Source organism: Salmo salar, chromosome 03 (genome assembly GCF_965601325.2).
Source record: "Salmo salar chromosome 03, fSalSal1, whole genome shotgun sequence".
NCBI classification, from domain to species: Eukaryota; Metazoa; Chordata; class Actinopteri; order Salmoniformes; family Salmonidae; genus Salmo; species Salmo salar.
This window is the reverse complement of record NC_138293.1, coordinates 49,809,729-49,820,718: the sequence shown is the minus strand read 5'-3', so window position 1 is coordinate 49,820,718 and position 10,990 is coordinate 49,809,729. Positions and strand designations below refer to the sequence as shown.

Here is a 10,990-nt window from a genome sequence, read left to right as displayed (position 1 = left end):
ATGAGACTAGTCTGTGTTTCCGAGAGGTTGAACATGGGGCATTCTAGACATTGGGCATAAACCTTTAGGCTACATGTCATAAGCGAGATGTTATGACCTCAAATCAACAGTCTCGATAAAAATGCCTAAACCACATTAACCATAAGGTTAAATCTGTGCAAAGCATAGTTCTGTAATATTGAGCATCAAAGTTGTCACATCCCATTTCTCTGAACTGTTTTGTAGTGAATTATTCTTTCATAACCCAATAAGCTCCTCACCTTAAAGGTCCTTAAAGTGCAGAGTCAAAATCCTGAGACATTTGTAAATTCGTTTTTTTAGGGGGTGCAATCACAGATAGAACCTCATGGCTCTGAAATGTCAATCATGGGTTCAGCTATAAGGTTCTATCTGACACTTTGAATTAGACATTTTCCGTTTTTATGAATGCTGAGCTATTTGAATACATAAATGATAGAATATCACTATTTTACCAAGATAAGAGTCAGAACACATCATCACATACATTAAGAATTGTACAACAAACAACGATGTGACAGAATAATTTACTATAAGATTTCTGACAGTTGTTGTTTTACATGAATGCCATTATTGCTGGCTGGACTAGCCTAGACTATACTTGGAGGAAGTTGGCAATGACGTGTTCTGATTGGTCCATTTGTATTTTTTCAGGATTGTGATTGGATTGCAGATAGAAAAGTATAGGCCAAGTTCGTGTGTTTATGCATATAGAACTTTCTAGTTTTTTTCTCTTAAAATTTACTTTTTCAAAAATCGAACTTCACAGACATATGAAGAACCATCTAAAGGTCAAATATATGTGACAAACTCATTTTTGACAAAACATGTCAGATAGAACCTTACAGTCCCAAGATCTCATATTTATGTTCAGTATAGGCCACAACTGATGTTGACTCAGTCCGCTAAAAACGCTGTGACAGGAATTGGGCTATGTTTTACTGATGGAAAGATTTTCCATGAAAACTGTAGGTCTTCCCAATGACATACTTTTCCGAACTGTAAATGTGTAGCTCTATGTTGGTGTATAATATCGGACTGTGCCTGTTGTCTAACGCAACAAGTTACACCATGTTACCTAAACAAACCTGCAATTAGTTTGCTGACGTAATTCAGAGAGCGAGAGAAAGAGGGGAGTGAGAGTAGAATGAAAAGTCTGAGAAAGGTAAATGCCATTTCAATGACTTTAATAAGCAAAATAGGAAACCATTTCTTCCAAAAACAATAAAAATAAGATGAAACAGAAACCAGCCTGAATGGAACTACAACAGTTCAAATTTAAGATATTTTTTGTATCTTATTTATATAAACCGGACTGAAAATTGATCCTCATCATCATCATCGCAAAATACATGAAATTAAAAACAAAACAACAACCTGCTGCTGCAGTTTCAATTTGATTTCAACACAGTTGAATCAGTAACAAACCAAGAGATTGTAAATGCATGACTTTTCAACAATAGTTTTTAAATGCAAGCACCATGCTTATTCAATATGATCTGACAGTTTGTTAATTTTAATCGTTAAAATTACAACTTTAACTATGCATCTGGCCAGCAGAACCAGAATCACCAAATAATAATAATAAAATAGACGAAAAGATAATATCATATAACATACACAACAGTTTTCATTTTGAGAATTTTGCACAACCTGAATCCCTTTTTTTACTGACCGGCAGAATATTTTGGGGGAAAACATATAGCATTAATATATTTCAACGTCGTATTCCCGAAACGCATGCGCAATCCAAATACTTGGTCAATACCCTCACTTGGTCAACATTATTGAGTATGTTTGAGACACTTTATTAAAAAATGAAAAAGTACAAAATATGTCTATAGTAGACCTATATGACTGTTAATGGATGCAGCTGCACCTAATAAAATACTTTAATCAAGTTTCAATTAAATGACTCTCCTGCTACATTTGTTCTTCACATTACATTCACATTAGGGTTAGGCAATAGTTAACAGAACGGCATTTCTGGTTAAGACAAAACTCTTCTGACTACAGCACCACATTGAAATGGAATAACATGTGACAGTGTTTTTTTCTACAGTAGCCTATATGCATCCGAGGAGAGAGAATAACAAAACATTTATGGTGCTTAAATGTTATGCGCAAAGTACTCACTCATCTGATATTCTAGCGAGGCGTTTGTTTTTACAGTTTCGCACAATACATCACATTGTGTCATATGGTTATTATTAAGCTTGCATCTATCTTGTCTTTATTATGTCTTCTTTTAAGGGCGTCTGCACAAAACTCAAAATGAAAACTTAAAACAAGCCATTATCCAAAAAGTGCAGACGTGCAAAGATGGGCAATATCTCTGAATCAATACCCACAGAATGAAACTCAAACAAAAACATGAAGAAAAGAAAACTCAAAGAAAGAAAGAAAAGTTAAAACCAGCCTCTTCAATCATGGTGTGCAGTTTTGCGTTGCGTAATATTTACAAGGCTACAGAACACCATGATACTGCACAGGCAGCCCTGCTGTACTGTCCCCATTCCATTCATCTAAACCCAACAACGCTATGGAGAAGCGCAGATCAACGACATGCTCTTATTAAGTAGTACAAAATATAAATTATTACCGTACATGTCCAGCATGCAGGATTAATATTTTAATGAGATTTTTGTTTCAATATATATTTGAAAATAACCAAGCAGGCAACCAATGAGATGTTGCATACAATGTCCCCCTTTGCGGGATAAGTAGGCAGAATTCAAGATTGCATAATGTGGAGTCTTGCTTTACAATTCTCTTTTCAGGCCCAGTGTCAAATGTGAGTCTCAAAACTCTGCGTTGTTTGTTGTGTAGGCCTATACGCCGGTCGGTCATCCCACTAACAGACACAGTAAAAGCAGTTGCATGAAAAGAGGAAAGTTTACCCGTAGTTTCTCTCTTCTCGTAGGAAGATGGAAAAAAGTATCTTCACTACAAGCAACTAATCTACAAAGATGCAGCATTGACAAAACATTCTACCTTGTTCTTTGTATCTCTGTTGTCACATGGATGGAGAGAGATGGTTACATATGAGACTATTACTATTTTATGGATAATTATTCTTATGTGAATATAGTTGCTGTCATTAGTATAGTCAAAATGACGGTGTATTTGAATATTATTATTTGTTCATCAGCAACAGTTGGTGGTAGGGTAGGGGAGAGTCAATAGAGCTATAATAACAACTCACATGAAAAACTCTGGAGATGACGGATTGTCCCTTGTGGACCCAGCCTCCCGGATCCCGTTATTCGCTCCCGTTCCTGTCAGTTTCTCGCACTTGAGTTTGTAGGCGTCCCTCTCGCGCGCCAGCCGATTGATCTCCGCCTTGAGTGCCTCCACCTGGTTTATCAGATGAGTCTTCTCGTTCTCCAGCACGTGTTTCTGCTGCACCCGCTTGAAGCGGCAGGACTGTGCGTAGCCCCTGTTTTTTAGGGTCCGCCTCTTCTGCTTGAGATGGATGACCTCGTCCTTGGTGAACCCCCGCAGGTGCCTGTTCAGCTCCCTCACAGACATGGACACCAGCTGGTCGTCAGAGAATCGGTCCTCCACGTTGCCTGAGCCTTGTTGCCCTTGGTGGTCGTGTTGGTGGTGGTGGAGGGCTTGGTGGGAGTCTGGGGAGACGGGGGACGGGCTGTCTGTGTCGTGGGTGTGTGGGTGGCTGTGCCCCACCTGATGTCCAGGCAGTTCATCTGGGTGGTGCGGAATGCCTCCCCCATAGGGATGGTAGTGCTGTTGGGGTTGGCCATGGGAGTTGTGGTGGTGAGGCCCTCTGTAGCCATCGAAGCTGCTCTGCTGCAGCTGGACATGCGGGGTCGGGGTGTGGCCATGGGCCGTGGCTCCAATCAGGGCCTCCACTGCATCCTCCGGGGTCAGGCTCAGCGTCTGTGGGTCGATCTGCTGGTGGTACCCACCGTTGGGCATCCAGTAGAGCTCCTCCAGATGGTTCTTCTGCTCTGTGGGGCTGAAGCTGGGTGAGGATGGCACCGAGCTGCATGGTGTGCTGATGGGGGTGGAGGACACAGAGCCCTGGGGCTGGAGCCGAGTACACTGGCGCACCCCGGCGCGTTCCAGCCCGGTCAGACCTTCCTTCTTCACGTCAAACTTCATTAGGTCAAAGTCGTTGACGTATTCCAGAGCCAGAGGGCTGTTGGGGAGCTCTGGGCTCATGCTCAGCTCTGCGCTCATGGTGCTGCCACGACTTTTCTGCAGATTGGCGAAGGTGTTTGCCAGCATCGCAAAAAACAGACTTCTTAATAATAAGCGTCTGTTCTCCACTCTCGTCTCATGCAGTAGTTTTTCCTATTCCTCCAATGCTGCAGACTCGTGTGCTGTTGCATGCAACACCATTCGGAGAGGTTAAAAAGTAGATATTGAAAAAGAAGCGGAAAAAAAACATTCAGACTAGGGCACTGCAAACGACATAGGAATTTACTTCATGTCGCCTACTTCTGCTAACTGGCTCTGATCGGGTCAATAGACGAGAAGTGGAGGTAGAAATACTTCCGTCTCAGTGCATAGACTAAACGGTTAGTCCTTTCAGCAGAAACTAACTTAAAACATTTTTTAAAATACAAAATAATACAGAGTTGTCGTTGACCCAGGCTCCTGTCCTGGACAACTTTGTAGATATAAGGTATAGTTTTTGTTTTTCGCCAGTAAAATAAAAATAAGATAAGACTAGTGCGTCTGGTTTTTGATTGGAGAAGTAACCTTTTAGCTCTGCACTGCAGACATTTGAGCTCTCCTTCCTGACACACTCACTCTCCAGTATCCAACAGTCTGCGCTGACTGCCAGCACTTTATCCTTATAGCGCGCCGTGACGTCACGCTTAAAGGCAGGTCCCCTTGCCTGCCTGTCTCCAATGGGAGCGGTTTATTCTCCGAATTAGAATAACGGAGAAGATGGAGAGGTAGGAGGAGAACGGAAGGGAGGAGGGGGAGTGCTGTCAATTCAATTCAAGGGCCTTACTGGCATGGGAAACATATGTTAACGTTGGCAATGCAAGTGAAGTAGATAATAAACAATCAAAATTAACAGTAAACATTACACTCACAGAAGTTCCAAAATAAGAAAGTAATTTAAAATGTAATTATGTCTATATACAGTGTTGTAACGATGTGCAAATAGTTAAGGTACAAAAGGGAAAAATAAGTCAACATAAATATGAGTTGTATTTACAATGGTGTTTGTTCTTCACTGGTTTCACTTTTCTTGTGGCAACAGGTCACACATCTTGCTGCTGTGATGGCACAGTGTGGTATTTCACCCAATAGATATGGGATTTAATCAAAATTGTGTTTGTTTTCGAATTCTTTGTGGATTTGTGTAATCTGAGGGAAATATGTCTCTAATATGGTCATACCTTTGGCAGGAGGTTAGGATGTGCAGCTCAGTTTCCAACAAATTTTGTGGGCAGTGTGCACATAGCCTGTCTTCTCTTGAGAGCCAGGTCTGCCTACGGCGGCCTTTCTCAATAGCAAGGCTATGCTCACTGAGTCTGTACATAGTCAAAGCTTTCCTTATGTTTGGGTCAGTCACAGTGGTCAGGTATTCTGCCACTAAGTACTCTCTGTTTAGGGCTCTCTCTGACAGCTACAGACAGTCACATCAGCTGACTGACTCCCCCAAACAAACAAGGGAGGAGTGGTGAGTGAGAAAGGTGAGAGAAGAGCTGAATTCTTTCACATAGGGGAACCACTGGCATTTAATAGCCCGCGTTTAATGCATAATTCCTCCTCTTCCACAGAAATTATCTCCCAGAGACAACCAAGTTATCCACACACAGTGCCTTCAGAAAGTATTCAGACCCCTTGACTTCTTGCACATTGTAACGACGGTCGTCAGGAATGGACCAAGGCACAGCGGGTTGAGTGCTCATAATTAACTTTAATGAAAACACTTATACAAACAAAACAAAACGATGGATGACGAATACAGACTTGAAGGCAAACGACAGCAATTCAAGTGACAACCCCAAATTACAAACACAAACAAACCCTAATATATAGGACTCTCAATCAAAGGCAACTAGACAACACCTGCCTTCAATTGAGAGTCCACACCCCAATTAACTAAACATAGAAACAGACTAACTAGAAAGAACATAGACTAACAGAGCAGTGACCAAAAAAACCCGGAATACATAAATCAACTACCCTCTACATAATACACACACCCCCGAACCACATAAACCAAATACCCTCTGCCACGTCCTGACCAGCCTACACTAACAAAATAACCCTCATACTGGTCAGAACGTGACACACATTTTGTTAGGTTACAGCCTTATTCTAAAATTTATTACATTCTTATTTTTTTCCCTCGCCAATGTACACCCAATACCCCATAATGACAAAGCAAAAACAGGATTTAGACATTTTTGCTAATTCATTAAATATAAAGACTGAAATATCACATGTACATAGAGTACCAGTCAAAACTTTGGACACCTTCTCATTCAAGGGTTTTTCTTTTCTTTTTTATATTTTCTACATCGTATAGACACATCTCTACATAACTGTTTAGAGGTGACTGAGTGAATCAGGCCTTCATCATCGAATTGCTGCAACAACAAAAAAAACACTACTAAAGTACACCAAGAAGACACTTGCTTGGGCCAAGAAACACGCGCAATGGACATTATACCGGTGCAAATCTGTCCTTTGGTCTGATGATTCCAAATTTGAGATGTTTGATTCCAACCGCCGTCTTTGTGAGACGCAGAGTAGGTGAAAGGATGATTTCCACGTGTGGTTCTACTGTGAAGCATGCAGGAGGAGGTGTGGTGGTGTGGAAGTGCTTTGCTGGTGACACTGTCGGTGATTTTATTTTGAATTCAAGGCACACTTAACCAGAATGGCTACCACAGGATTATGCAGTGATAAGCCATTCCATCTGGTTTGTGCTTAGTGGCACTATCATTTGTTTTCCAACAGAACAATGACCCAACACACCTCCAGGCTGTTTAAGGGCTATTTGACCATGGAGAGTGATGGAGTGCTGCATCAGATAGCCTGGCCTCCACAATCACCCGACCTCAACCCAATTGAAATGGTTTGGAATGAGTTGGACCGCAGATTGAAGGAAAAGCAGCCAACAAGTGCTCAGAACATGTGGGAAATCCATCAAGACTATTGGGAAAGCATTCCCTGTGAAGCTGGTTGAGAGAATGCCAAGAGTGTGCAAAGCTGTCATTTGTTTAGCCTTTTTTTGGTTACTACATATGTGTTATTTCATAGTTTTGATGTCTTTACTATTATTCTAAAATGTAGAAAATTTTAAAAATAAAGAAAAACCCCTGAATGAGTAGGTGTGTCCAAATTTTGACTGGTACTGTAAGTATTCAGACCCTTTACTCAGTACTTTGTTGAAAAACATTTGGCAGTGATTACTGCTTTGAGTCTTCTTGGGTATGACGCTTCAAGCATGGCACACCTGTATTTGGGGAGTTTCTCCCATTCTTCTCTGCAGATCCTTTCAAGTTCTGTCAGGTTGGATGGGGAGCGTCGCTGCACAGCTATTTTCAGGTCTCTTAAGAGAGTTCAATCGGGTTCAAGTCCGGGATCTGGCTGGGCAACTCAAGGACAGTCAGAGACTTGTCATGAAGCCACTCCTGCGTTGTCTTGGCAGTGTGCTTAGGGTTGTTGTCCTGTTGGAAGGTGAACCTTTGCCCCAGTCTGAGGTCCTGAGCTCTCTGGCGCAGGTTTTAATCAAGGATCTCTGTGCTTTGCTCCGTTCATCTTTCCCTCAATCCTGACTAGTCTCCCACTCGCTGCTGCTGAAAAACATCATGCCAGCATGGTGCCAGGTTTCCTCTAGAAGTGACACATGGCATTCGGGCCAAAGAGTTCAATCTTGGTTTCATCAGACCAGATAATCTTGTTTCTCATGGTCTGAGAGTCTTTAGGTGCCTTTTGGCAAACTCCAAACGGGCTGTCATGTGCCACTCTACCATAAAGGCCTGATTGGTGAAGTGCTGCAGAGATGGTTGTCCTTCTGGAAGGTTCTCCTATCTCCACAGAGGAACTCTAGAGCTCTGTCAGACTGACCATCGGGTTCTTGATCACCTCCCTGACCAAGGCTTTTCTCCCCTGATTGCTCAGTTTGGCTGGGTGGTCTTGGTGGTTCCAAACTTCTTCCATTGATGGAGGCCATTGTGTTCTTGTGGACCTTCAATGCTGCAGATATTTTGTTGGTACCCTTCCCTAGATCTGTGCTTCAACACAGATGTTGTTTTCTTTTAAACTGCTGCTACTCACTGTTTATTAGCCATGCATAGTCACTTTAACCCCGCCTACATATACAAATTACCTCAACTAACCAGTACTCCGCACATTGACTCGGTACCGGTACCCCCTGTATATAGCCTCATTATTGTTATTTTATTTTGTTACTTGTTATTTATTTTTTTACTTTAGTTTATTTAGTAAATATTTTCTTAACTCTCTTTTCTTAAAACTGCATTGTTGGTTAAGGGCTTGTAAGTAAGCATTTCACGGTAAGGTATGTTGTATATGGTGCATGTGACAAATACAATTTGATTTGTTTTATTTGTGTGTTTTCCCAACACACATATGCAAGCCACTGCCAAGTTCAATATATTGAGAACAAGGTCCCAGAATTAGAGACACATTGAGAAAAGGCTGTGATGGTAGACCAAAGTAGCCTACATTCTGACATCGTGCCAATGGTAATATCAGCATGTTCGAGCGAGAGACAGAACGCTCTTTCTTGGCTCGAATATTGTGTAGTACATTGTGAAGCATCACTGGTGACTTCGGTGAAAAGAGGCTCAAGACCGCCGCTCCGTGGTCCTAATTGACTCTGCACAGAGACCTCATGATTGAACGAAAACCAATATTTCTTCACAAGCTAATTGTATCATTAAATTGATTAGGCTACCAGTTTTTCTTCTAGGCATTGATTTTGTTGATACATAACACATTAATCGATAGTATTGCATATAGCTGTAACGCCCTGGCCATAGAGAGGGTTTTTTGTTCTCTATTTTTGGTTAGGCCAGGGTGTGACATGGGTGGGCGTTCTAGGTTTCTTTTTCTATGTTGGTGGTTTTCTTTGTTTCAACCGTGTATGGCTCTCAATCAGGAACAGGTGTAGATCGTTGTTGCTGATTGAGAGTCATGCATAGGCAGCCTGTTTTTCCTTTGGGGTTTGTGGGTGAATGCTTTCTGTTTAGTTGTAAGTACCTGACGGAACTGTCGGCTGTCATTTTTGTTTAATTTGTAAAGTGTTCATTTTTGCATTACATTTCAAGATGAACACATCCTCCGCTGCACCTTGGTCTCATTCTGATGACGGCCGTTACAATAGCCTATTTCTTATTTGTGGCAACATAAAGTAGAATGAAGTTAAACAACCAAATTAAATATTTTCTGGAAAAACTAATAGTTATGGAACAGTACAATTAAAGACTACATTTTGGAATATAACATTTAATTGTAGGCCTTTGCATGTTGTTTGCATTGCGATTAATTGCCTGAATATGTTATAAGAGATATGTATTGATATCCTGCAAAAGAAAGCTGCGTGTAAATGAGTCAATTTGAAGAATTGATTCTATTATCAATTCGTTTCCACCTCATATACAAGCCTGATCTCATGCCTCAGAGTTATCGATTAGGCTGGGATGGAGGGGACAGGGCGCCGCGTGCAAACATCATACAATAACTGTTAGTTTATACTTCACTCACTTCAACTCTGCATTTCTTCACGATGTATCTAGACACATAAGGACATATGTAATCTCAATCTTTTCCCACAGCTATCTGTTAGATTATTATTCAGTCCATATTAGGCTAGTTTTTTATATAAAAAAGACAATACTTGTTCACTTTGTCTAGTTATAAAATGTCACAAAAATCGAATAAACTTTAGACTTGAGTAGCAGCGACAAGGGAAAGAATGTGCTCTCACATTGTCAGTGGTATTACACCTATTTTTTTAAAGTATTTTGAGATGTTAGTCTGCAATTTACGTTTTATGCAGTGATACATCTATTCTACTTTCTGACAGAAGCGAGATTTCAAATCCCCCAAAACAAATAAATCGAATGTATTATTGTAGGCCTTAAGTTTAGCCTAATTGTATTATCATTACCAATAACACGTGTTGTTACTATGAGGCTATTCAGTGGCGATTTTAGCATGTACATCTTGGTGGGGCAAAAAAAAAAAATAGTGGGATGCATGCCAGCAAAGCCCCTACACTAAACAATACATTAATTGCACTATAATACGGTGTCCCAACATCTCACCACTGCTACACCTGGCTATCAGCGGAGCCTTGTCTGGCAGCGAAACAGTTCATTCAGCCTCATTTACTGCCTTTTAAAAAGACGTAGCTGATATGGCTGCTTTGCTTAAACAAATGTGGTTTCTAATGACAATTGAGATGTACAAACTATGGCATAAGGGGACGACAAGCGCATAAGAGGCAATCCGTAATTTCGATTAAGACGTTAATGAGCGAGCTAGGGCGGACGTAGTCAATATAACTAACTATTTGCTTAGCACTTTTGAAATGTACAGTGACAGAATTCAGAACATGGTTTCATCCTGTACATAAAGTCAGAACCGTAGGATAAATAAAGGGGGCATATAAGCAGAATGAAAGCTCTTACAATATTCGATGATTACATTTATCTAAATCAGTCAGAACAGAAGGTGAAATTAAGAGTGGTAAATATACCAAATTATTAGGGTGAGGCACATGGGCTACTAACATCTTAGTATTACTTTCTTAGCTACAGTTTACATATCTCCCTGGCATATTACATAATTTATGCAGCAGCATACAATACATTTTTGGAATCACCTTGTTGTGCTGTGCTCACTTGAACAGGAAGGTGGCGCGGTGGTCCTTCGTGGGCAGTTTGTCATCAAAGTCTGGCATTCTCTGGATTTATGGTGCTTTCAAAACAACTGGGAACTCGGA

At 41.0% G+C, this 10,990-nt stretch overlaps 1 pseudogene; it reads right to left on the bottom strand.

Annotated features, from left to right (window-relative positions):
- Nucleotides 1-3,034: 3,034 nt before the first annotated feature.
- LOC106600627 (transcription factor MafB-like) lies at nt 3,035-4,493 on the bottom strand (annotated as a pseudogene).
- Between the last annotated feature and the right edge of the window lie 6,497 nt (nt 4,494-10,990).